Source organism: Heptranchias perlo, chromosome 29 (assembly GCF_035084215.1).
Source record: "Heptranchias perlo isolate sHepPer1 chromosome 29, sHepPer1.hap1, whole genome shotgun sequence".
NCBI lineage: Eukaryota > Metazoa > Chordata > Chondrichthyes > Hexanchiformes > Hexanchidae > Heptranchias > Heptranchias perlo.
This window is the reverse complement of record NC_090353.1, coordinates 9,725,848-9,738,123: the sequence shown is the minus strand read 5'-3', so window position 1 is coordinate 9,738,123 and position 12,276 is coordinate 9,725,848.

Sequence of the window (12,276 nt, the reverse complement as noted above, 5' to 3'; positions counted from 1 at the left end):
TATCATATGCAATTTATAGGTTTTTTTTGTTTTTTTTTTATTCGTTCACGGGATGTGGGCGTCGCTGGCAAGGCCAGCATTTATTGCCCATCCCTAATTGCCCTCGAGAAGGTGCTGGTGAGCCGCCTTCTTGAACCGCTGCAGTCCGTGTGGTGATGGTTCTCCCACAGTGCTGTTAGGAAGGGAGTTCCAGGATTTTGACCCAGCGACAATGAAGGAACGGCGATATATTTCCAAGTCAGAATGGTGTGTGACTTGGAGGGGAACGTGCAGGTGGTGTTGTTCCCATGCATTACTTCATAGTGAACTATGAAGTAATGCATTTTGGGAGGAAAAACAAGGAATGGGAATATAATTAATTGTTTATACTCCTGCTTACTTTGATTAAGTGAGTGGGCAAAACTATGGCAAATGGAGATCAATATAGGCAAGTGTGAGGTCATCCACTTTGGATCAAAGAAAGATAAATCAGAGTATTTTCTAAATGGTGAGAAACTAGGAACTGTAAAAGAGCAGAGATTTTGGAGTCCAAGTACACACATCATTTACAGTTAGTAGACAGGTACAAAAGCAATCAAAAAGTCTAATGGAATGTTGGCCTTTATCTCAAGGGGGCTGGATTACAAACGGGAGGAAGTTATGCTTCAGTTGTATGGAGGCTTGGTCAGATCCCAGCTGGAGTACTGTGTGCAGTTCTGGGTACTGAACCTCGGGAAAGATATATTGGCCTTGGAGGGGGTACGGAGCAGATTCACCAGAATGATACTGGGGCTTAGAGGGTTAAATTATGAGGGCAGGTCGCATAAACTTGGCTTTTATTAGCTTGAGTTAGAAGATTGAGGGGTGATCTGATCGGGGTGTTTAAAATGTTAAAAGGATTTGATAGGGTAGATACAGAGGAACTATTTCTGTTGGAGCAGAGGTTAAGAGGAGATTTAGTCGGGGCTTTATAACTTTGAAGGGTTTTGCTGAGGTGAATAGGGAAAGACTATTTCCTCTAGTTATGGAGTCAGTCATAAGGAGTTACCCAATTTAAAATTGTGACTGAGAGGAGGAGATAGAATAGCAAAAATATCTTTATGCGGGGAGTTGTTAGAACATGAATGTTTTGCCTCAAGAAGTAGTTGAAACAAAGACCATTGCATCTTTTAAGAGTGAGTAAACATTTGAAGTAGAGGAAGATGCAGGGTTTGGAGACAGCGCTAGGTTGTGGGGTTAGTTTTGGACTGCTCCAGCAAAGAGCTGGCACAGACACGATGGGCAAATGGCCTCTTTCCATGCTGAAAACAGCCATGATCCTATGTTCCCAAGCCTTGACTATCCTTTCTTCAGTGAATGTATGAGCTGGGATAAATTGGTTAAATACAAATGATAGCAATTTTGATCCAGAGAAACCCTTACCATTGATGGAGCATGGGAACAGAAGGGCTGTGGTTTATCATACAGTTTTAGTGCTGCCTCTTTGCTGCATGGACAAAGCATCTGTATGTGTGAAGGAAGGGTGGTTACATGGTTGGGGTATGTTTGTGGTAGCCATTTCTTAGTGCCCTTCTTCAAAGTAATCTGTCCAAAATATTTTTAGTACTTTCAGTGGTTTCCTTACCATGTGTAGAGTTTATCTTATGGTTAAGATCATATACGCTCACGTAAATGTGAATATACAATTGGTTAAAGATTTCTTCTTGATTGTCTATGGCAGATCACAAGATAATTACAAAAGGTCACTTGGCCCATCTTATTTTATGGCCTGACCAGGCACTGTACAGTTTAATCAAGACATCCTCTGACTTGTGTTCTATTGTTTTGGCTATAAAGTTCAACATTCTATTGGCTGTGTTGATTGTTCAGTTTAGTACGACTAGGTCTCTTTCAATTTCATTCTCAGTTATTTCAATGATATTCTTGGATTTCTGCCTCTGGTTTCAGCCGTAAACAGCTGTCAAGGGGCAAACTAATGCCTGAAGTGCATTGGGCATAGGGTAATGTCTGAACCTGTAAATACAAGCTTAATGTCAGCTCTGCCTTGCTTGCACCTCGATAGAGGGAGAGGAGGAAAACTGGCTGCGATGCTTCACCTAGATCACGTGTGGCTCGGGCCTGAAGCCAGTTCAGACAATTGTATTTTGCCCGATGTTACAATGCTATCCATTTCTTTTCATTCTCTCCTGCTTCCCTGAAGTCAACAGGTTGAAAATCGGTCAGATTCTATAAAGAGCGAGCAATCCATTCAGCCAGATTATTGCTCAGGAGGTGCAGATAAAAATCTATTCCAGCCATTTCTATCCACTCTGGCCCGTCCCTTTCATATTTTTAAACATCTCCATCAAATCTCCCCGTAATCTCCTCTGTTCTAATTTTCCATGTCTTTCTTCATCTTTGTAATTTCTATGTAATTCTATATACAAAGTTGGAAATGCAAAGTTGGATTGTAACAAAATATTTAGCTGTGCTCACAATTGTGAAGCAGTAAATTTAACTTCTGCGGTTATGAGAAAAGCTAAATGGCATTCCCATCACCGAATCCCCCACCATCAACATCCTGGGGACCACCATTGACCAGAAACTCAATTGGACCAGCCACATGTATGCCGTGGCTATGAGCAGGTTAGAAGCTTGGTATTCTGTGACGATTGGCTCACCTGCTGACTCCCCAAAGTCTCTCCACTACCTACAAGGCACAAGTCTGGAATGTGATGGAATACTCTCCACTTGCCTGGATGGGTGCAGCTGCACCACACAAGATGCTCGACACCATCCAGGACAAAGCAGTTGACTTAATCGGCAGCCCATCCACCACCGTAAACGTCCATTCCCCTCACCCTGGCTGTAGTGTGTACTATCTACAGGATACACTGCAGCAAGTCGCCAATGCTTCTTCGACAGCACCTCCCAAACTTGCGACCTCCACCACCTAGAAGGATAGGGGCAGCAGGTTCGTAGGATCACATTCACCTCCACGTTCCCCTCCAAATCACTCACCATCCCAACACATATAGTCGCTCCTTCATCATCACTGGGTTAAAATCCTGGAACTTCCTACCTAACAGCACTGTAGGAGTACCTTCACCACACGGACTGCAGCAGTTCAAGAAAAAGGCCAACCGTCATCTCCTCAAAGGCAACTATGGGTGGGCAATATATGCCAACCTTGCAAGCAGTGCCCATGTACCAAGAATCTTTTTTTAAAAATAGAGGAAAATCATGTGGAATATAGAAAGTGTAGTGGGAAGGTGAAAAGTGAGTTGTAAAAGGGAATATGGAGAAAGTCTATCGGATATTATAAAAAATAGATGGTAAGGGCTTTTAGAAGCTTATTAAGAGGGTACGACTGCTCAGGGTTAAAGAGGGAATCTAGTTGTGGAAGATGAAGATATGAATGGAGATAAATAATTTGCATCAGTTTTTACCAATGATGTTTAGCTTCACTAGAGGATAACGTAACAATTGTTGGAGAAAACTGTAGAAAAAGAATCATTTTTGAAAAAATGAGCAGAACCCACGATGAATAAGTCGCCAAGTGCTGATGGCATGCAGTCTGAACTATTGAAGGAAGTCAGAGAGGCAATAGCAGCGGTGCTGACCATGTTTTTCATCAATCCTCCTCAGATATACAAATTGTGCCAGAGGACCAGAGAGTAACGAATATAACATCTGTATTCAAAAAGGGAGAGAAGGATAAACTGGGTAACTATAAACCAGTTAGTCTAATGTCAGTTATGGGCAAACTCAGAACCATAATTGAAGTTAAAACGAGTGAGCATTTAGTGATGTTTGGGATAATCAGAGGCAGCCAGAATAGGTTTGTTGAAGGCAAGTTGTGTTTGACAAATTTGAAGAGGTGGTAGACTGCATTGATTCATGGTGCCCCAAGAGCAGTAATCAACACTGCCCCATCCTCTTCGCTCATTGTGCTTTCTGCCCAGCACAGCCATCGGGGCTAATGTCACAAACCTCCTTCCTGTCCTGCTCACCCTACCCACCACTGTCTCCTTGGACCTTGGACCTTGCTGGTAGATCTACAATCACCATCCCTCTCTGCATTTCCCTCAAAGATGTCGGTTAGCTTGCAAACAAAGCCATTGCCATCCATGATCTTGTTGTGGATGATTACTTTGACTGAAACTTGGCTCAAGGAATGGTGACACTTTGCCCCTGAATGAAACCTCCCTGTTTGGCGAAACTTTCCATCACCTGCCTCACTCAAACTGCCAAAGTGACAATATAGCCCTTATCACTGAGCCATACCTTGGCATCTCCTTTTACTCCTACAAAAATGACAGACAGGAAAGGACTATTGGTCCATCCAGCTTGTCCTATATAGTTATGATGTCTTATGCTTCATGACGCAAGCACTCCCTGCTTACCCGGAGCCATGTAATCTCCCGGGAGAGGCAAAAAAACCCACAAAACCCCAGGTCAATTATGGGGGGAAAAAAATCTAGAAAATTCCTCTCCATCCCCTTTCGGCCTTCCAAACTAGTCCAGGAGACCACATTGGTCCTGATTTATATTACAGGGTACCTACCTCTTCTACCAGGTGATCTCCCTCTCTGCTTCTCTCACCTTTTAAGATGTTTGTTAAAACTTGCCTTTAATCCCCTTTTGTGATTTAGCATCCATTTTTTTCCCCTGATATCTCTGTGAAGTATCTTGGGTTGTTTTTCTACATTAAAGGCACTATATATCTGAAAATTGTTGTAGATAAAGGGAATGTAGTAATGCAGTAGATATAATGTACCTCAATGTTCAAATGATGCTTGATAAGGTGTCTCACGAGGCTTGTTAGAAAAATTCAGGTGTCTGGTATAAAAGGAAATGCAGCAGCATGGATAGAAAGTTAGTTGATGTACAGGAAACAAAGTGTTTGGGTTAATGGGCGTTGCTTGGATTGCAGAAGCTTTGGAACTAATGTACCCAGAGGTCAGTGCTGGGCCGACTTTTGCTTTCAATGCATATATAAATGATTCAGACTTGGACATAGGGAGAATGAAATTTACTGACCACACAATAGTAGGAGAATTGGCAAACAGCGAGAAGGTCTATAAAAGACTTCAGGAGGACATTGTCAGCCGTGGCCTCAGTGGACGCACTCCTGTCTGAGTCCGAAGGTCATGGGTTCAAGTTCCACTCCAGAGACATGAGCACAAAATCTAGGCTGACACACCAGTGCAGTACTGAGGGAGTGCTGTACTTTCAAAGATGCCGTCCTTTGGATGAGATGTTAAACCGAGGCCCAGTCTGCTTTCTCAGGAGGCCATAAAAGATCCCATGGCACTATTTTGAAGAAGAGCAGGGGGGTTCCCCCCTGTGTCCTGGCCAATATTTATGCCTCAACCAGCACAGATGATCTGGTCATTGTCACGCTGCTGTTTGTGGGACCTTGCGGCACCCAATTGGCTGCCGCGTTTCCTACATTCGAACAGTGACTTGAAAAGTACTTAATTGGCTGCAAAGCACTCTGGGACGTCCTGAGGTCTGGAAAGGCGCTATATAAATGCAAGTTCTTCTTTCATAGACAGTTTTGACGAATGGCCGAACACGCATCAATGCTGAATGCAAAAATGCTGAACAACTATTTTGTTTCAGTCTTTACGGTAGAATAGCCCAACACTGGACAAACAGGGGGCTCGAGGGGGGAGGAGCTAAATACGATTAAAATCACTAAGGAATTGGTACTCAGTAAATTAATGGGACTCAAGGCGGATAAATCCCCTGGACCTGATGGCTTACATCCTAGGGTCTTGAGGGAAGTGGCAGTCGGGATTGTGGATGCTTTGGTAATAATTTTCCAAAATTCTCTGGACTCGGCAAAGGTCCCGGCAGATTGGAAAACTGCCAATGTAACACCCTTATTTAAAAAGGGTAGTAGGCAGAAGGCTGGAAATTATAGACCAGTTAGCCTAACATCTGTGGTGGGTAAAATTTTGGAGTCTATTATTAAGGAGACAGTAGCAGAACATTTGGATAAACAAAATTTAATAGGACAAAGTCAGCATGGCTTTACAAAGGGGAAGTCATGTCTGACAAATTTGCTTGAGTTCTTTGAGGATATAACGTACAGGGTCGATAAAGGGGAACCAGTGGACGTAGTGTATTTAGACTTCCAGAAGGCATTCGACAAGGTGCCACATAAAAGATTATTGCTCAAGATAAAGAATAACTGGATTGGGGGTGATATTCTGGCTTGGGTGGAGGATTGATTATCTAACAGGAAGCAGAGAGTTGGGATAAATGGTACATTCTCGGACTGGCAACCAGTAGCCAGTGGTGTTCCGCAGGGGTCGGTGCTGGGTCCCCAACTCTTTACAATCTGTATTAATGATTTGGAGGAGGGGACCGAGTGTAACATATCAAAGTTTGCAGATGATACAAAGATGGGAGGGAAAGTAGAGAGTGAGGAGGACATAAACCTACAAGGGGATAACGACAGGCTGGGTGAGTGGGCGGAGATTTGGCAGATGCAATACAATATTGGAAAATGTGAGGTTATGCACTTTGGCAGGAAAAATCAGAGAGCAAGATATTATCTTAATGGCGAGAAACTGGAAAGTACTGCAGTACAAAGGGATCTGGGGGTCCTAGTGCAAGAAAATCAAAAAGTTAGTTTGCAGGTGCAGCAGGTGATCAAGAAGGCCAACGGAATGTTGGCTTTTATTGCTAGGGGGATAGAATATAAAAACAGGGAGGTATTGCTGCAGTTATATAAGGTATTGGTGAGACCGCACCTGGAATACTGCATACAGTTTTGGTCTCCATACTTAAGAAAAGACATACTTGCTCTCGAGGCGGTACAAAGAAGGTTGACTCAGTTAATCCCGGGGATGAGGGGGCGGACATATGAGGAGAGGTTGAGTAGATTGGGACTCTACTCATTGGAGTTCAGAAGAATGAGAGGCGATCTTATTGAAACATATAAGATTGTGAAGGGGCTTGATCGGGTGGATGCGGTAAGGATGTTCCCAAGGATGGGTGAAACTAGAACTAGGGGGCATAATCTTAGAATAAGGGGCTGCTCTTTCAAAACTGAGATGAGGAGAAACTTCTTCACTCAGGGTAGTAGGTCTGTGGAATTTGCTGCCCCAGGAAGCTGTGGAAGCTACATCATTAAATAAATTTAAAACCGAAATCGACAGTTTCCTAGAAGTAAAGGGAATTAGGGGTTACAGGGAGCGAGCAGGAAATTGGACATGAATTTAGATTTGAGGTTAGGATCAGATCAGCCATGATCTTATTGAATGGCGGAGCAGGCTCGAGCGGCCGATTGGCCTACTCCTGCTCCTATTTCTTATGTTCTTATATGCAATTTATAGTGAACTATGAAGTAATGCATTTTGGGAAGAAAAACAAGGAATGGGAATATAATTAATTGTTTATACTCCCACTTATTTTGATTAAGTGAGTGGGCAAAACTATGGCAAATGGAGATCAATATAGGCAAGTGTGAGGTCATCCACTTTGGATCGAAGAAAGATAAATCAGAGTATTTTCTAAATGGTGAGAAACGAGGAACTGTAAAAGAGCAGAGAGATTTTGGAGTCCAAGTACACACATCATTTAAAGTTAGTAGACAGGTACAAAAGTCAATCAAAAAGTCTAATGGAATGTTGGCCTTTATCTCAAGGGGGCTGGATTACAAACGGGAGGAAATTATGCTTCAGTTGTATCGAGGCTTGGTCAGATCCCAGCTGGAGTACTGCGTGCAGTTCTGGGTACTGGACCTCGGGAAAGATACACTGGCCTTGGAGGGGGTACAGTGCAGATTCACCAGAATGGTACTGGGGCTTAGAGGGTTAAATTATGAGGACAGGTTACATAAATGTGGCTTTTATTCTTGAGTATAGAAGATTGAGGGGTGATCTGATCGAGGTGTTTAAAATGTTAAAAGAATTCGATAGGGTAGATACAGAGGAACTATTTCCTCTGATGGGGGGGAAATCAGGAATGAGGGGGCATAATCTTAAAATTAGAGCTAGGCCATTTAGGAGGGAAATCAGGGAGCACTTTTTCACAGAGTAGTAGAAGCCTGGAATTTTCTCTCAAAAAGATGTGGATTCTGGGTCCATTGGAGTTTTTAAGTCTGAGATAGATAGATTTTTTTCATCATAGGGTTACGAGGGATATGGAGCTAATGCGGGTAAATGGAGTTGAGGGATGGTCTAATTTAATGGCTGCTCAGACTTGAGGGTCTGCACCTGTTCCTATGTTGCTATAAACTCAATAGAGAGACACTGAACAGTGTGAATGAACAGAGGGGCCTGGGGGTTCAAAAACTTAATTCCCTGCAAGTGCAGGTAGATAAATGCATCAGAAAAAGCAGTTGCATCTTTGGGTTTATAAATTGGTTCATAGAATACAAGAGCGAAGTGGTGGTAATGAATTTGTAGATGGAGATGGTTCGGTCAAAGTTAGAGTACTGTATGCATTACAGAAAGGAGATTAAAGTCATAGAAAATGTACTTTTTAGATTGACAAAAATGATAACCAGAAATGTGAAACTATAGTAATGAGGACAGATTTGAGATATTGGGACTATTTCTGTTGGAGCAGAGGCTAAGAGGAGATTTAGTCGGGGCTTTATAACTTTGAAGGGTTTTGCTGGGGTGAATAGGGAAAGATTATTTCCTCTAGTTATGGAGTCAGTAACAAGGAGTTATCAATTTAAAATTGTGACTGAGAGGAGGAGACAGATTAGCAGAAATGTCTTTGTGGGGAGTTATTAGAACATGAATGTTTTGTCTGATGAAGTAGTTGAAACAAAGACTCTTAAAAGATGCAATGGTAAGTAAACATTTGAAGCAGAGGAAGATGCAGGGTATGGAGAGAGCACTAGGTTGTGGGATTAGTTTCGGATTGCTCTAGCAAAGAGCTGGCACAGTCACAATGGGCGAATGGCCTCTTTCCGTGCTGAAAACAGCCATGGTCCTATTTACCCAGGCCTTGACTATCCTTTTTTCAGTGAGTGTCTGAGCTGGGATAAATTGGTTAAATATTAATGATAGCAATTTTGATCCAGAGAAAGCCTTACCATTGATGGAGCATGGGAACAGAAGGGCTGTGGTTTATCTCCGTTTTACCGCTGCCTCTTTGCTGCATGGACAAAGCATCTGTACTCTGTACATTTGAAGGAAGGGTGGTTACGTGGTTGGGGTTTGTTTGAGGTAACTGTTTCTTAGTGCCCTTCTTCAAAGTAATCTGTCCAAAATATTTTTCGCACTTTCAGTGGTTTCCTTACAATGCGTAGAATTTACCTTATGGCTAAGACCATATACGCTCACGTAAGTGTGAATATACAATTGGTTAAAGATTTCTTCTGAATTGTCTATTGCAGATCACAAGATAATTACAAAAGGTCACTTGGCTCATCTTAAAACCACCACCCCATGAAGCACCCAATTATTTCTTAAATTATTGCAAGGTTTTTGTCTACGCTGCTCCATCTCAGAGTTCATTCCATGTATTAATCTTTCTCAATGTGAAGAAGAACTTCCAGATATCAATCCTAAATTTGCCTTTTACTAACTTGAACCCGTGTTCCTTTGACCTGCTCTTCTCATTTAGTTTGAGATAATTTTCTAGATTTACCTTTTTCATGATGTTTACTATCTAATTTATCTCTAAGATCAGACACCCCTTTTCAAAGCTGCAAAAACCCAAACTTCTCCAGACTCTTATAACTCTGACTGCTGACAGTAGGGATCAGCCTCGTGGCTCTTCCAGCATTTGGATGTTTTTTGCTGACCAGAACTAGACATAGTACTTAATGTATGGCCTGACCAGGCACTGTACAGTTTAATCAAAACATCCTCTGACTTGTGTTCTGTTGTTTTGGCTATAAAGTTCAACATTCTATTGGCTGTTTTGATTTTGAATTTAGTATGACTAGGTCTCTTTCAATTTCATTCTCAGTTATTTCAATGATATTCATGGATTTCTGTCTCTGGTTTCAGCCATAAACACCTGTCAAGGGGCAAACCAATGCCTGAAGTGCATTGGGCATAGTGTAATGTCTGAACCTGTAAATACAAGCTTAATGTCAGCTCTGCCTTGCTTGCACCTAGATAGAGGGAGAGGAGGAAAACTGGCTGCGATGCTTTTACCTAGATCATGTGTGACTTATTTGAATTCATAAGATATCTTGTTGTCTAACAACATGGATTGCTTCAAGTTGGCCTGAATCCAGTTCCTAGCCAGTTTCGACAATTGTATTTTGCCCTATGTTACAACGCTATCCATTTCTTTTCATTCTTTCCTGTTGTCTGAATCAACTGGATGAAAATCAGGCAGGTTCTATAAAGGATGGGCAATCTGCTCAGCCAGATTATTGCTCAGGTGGTGCAGATGAAAATCTATTCCAGCCATCTCTGGCCCGTCTTTCATATTTTTAAACATCTCTATCAAATCTCCCTATTATCTCCTCTGTTCTAATTTTTCAAATCTTTCTTCATCTTTGTAATTTCTATAATTTTATATACCAAGTTGGAAATGCAAAGTTGGATTGTACCAAAATATTTAGCTGTGCTCACAATTGTGAACCAATATATTTAAGTTCTGTGGTTATGAGAAATGTTAATGTTGTCATTGCAAAATTCAACATTTTGTCACAAATATAATTTGAGAAACATAGATCACATTCTCTGTAACCAAGGTGTTGCATTCCTGTAAGAAACAAAAACGGCATTAGCATTAATGCTTATGGGGAAAAAAATTACATAAATCTAGTCCTACTTAAACCTGTCAATCACTGACATTATGAGCATCTTACTTGGAGGGGGAGGGTCCTGAAAATTTAAGGTACTGTATAAAATCACCAATCAGCTCACTTTGTAGCTGTGCTGCATGAGGAGGATAAGACAACTGGAAGATAAGCTTGCTGAGGTAAGGTACTTTTCTTTCCTGACTAATATATCATACATTGGCAATAGGACTAATATATATAACACAATGGCAGTAGGGCTAATAAATGACGCATTGGCAGTTGGACTAATATGTTACACACTGACAGAAGGACTAATATATCAATCTCTGATATATTGACTATTATTTGCTGGGAACTAAATTTAGAAAATGTAATTACAACTCAGAAATTGTATTTCAAAAATGATAAACTGAATTTAAATCAAAGGGAGATACATAGAGGAACATATTCACACATAGCAAATGAAATATACACAGGGACATATACACACACGTAGGAAATCGACTCTTGAGAGGTCTCCTCTTCTTGAGTAGATTCTTCCTGTTCAAAGTCCAAAATAGGGCTGAAAAATCCCATTTAGCATTTAGTCAGAAGTGAAATATCTTGCTGTTCAGCCCAGCTGAGATACAGAACAATCTGTTCACTTTGTAAATAGGATGCAGGCTGTTTATGATGGATTGGTTTGTATATCACTGTTTATCTGTTATAAGTGGCTATAAAACTAATCGATAAATCAGATAGTGACTTAGACCACCTTTTGCAGGATAAGCTATAGTCACAACGTGCAGCTTTTCTTAGTGTAGTTACTTTTAGCCAAGCTAGAAGTAGTACTGGTCCTCCTAGCATATTACTGCTAATACTCCAGCACAATAATGCTGGTCTTCCCAGCACACCACAGCTAATCTTCCTAGCACATGACTGCAAATACTCCAGCACAATTATACTGATCTTCCCAGCAAACTACAGCTGATACTCCAGCACAAATAATGCTCATCTTCCCAGCACACTACAGCTTATTGTGGTGCACAAATGGAGTTTTAAATTTAATTGCAAATTCCAAGCCTAAGCAAGTGGAGCTTCAATGGCAAATAAATTGCTTACAGTGGCTGTTAATTATTAAAGTGGTGTTTGGGTTCTTTTTTAAACAAACTATTGAACTTTTTTTTGCTTTGTTTTGGAATTTACCTGTTTTGCCTGAAGTGTCTACTACATGTATGTCTGGCATAAATGGAGTTTACTCCATGGTCTGGAAATTAGGTTGTGGAATACTTGTTTTTAAATATTTAACATTAATATGAAATTCCTTCTCTCGCTGTTGACTTTATTGACCTTTCCTTCTTTGTCTCATTGCTCCTAGCCTCTATTGGCTGTCTCCCTTCTGTAGTTTTCTTACTTTCTGGGATTGTCCCTCAACCTTTTTCCATTAGTTTCTGCTGTTATGCAGATTGAAAGCAGCAGAAAGAAATAGAAAACAAAAGCAATGTCTTAAAAGTGCAGTTACAGTGTACAGAAAGATGAATCCTGCCATCTCTGCATAATAACTAAAATAATTGTTTCTAATCCAATCTGCAAATTCTCTA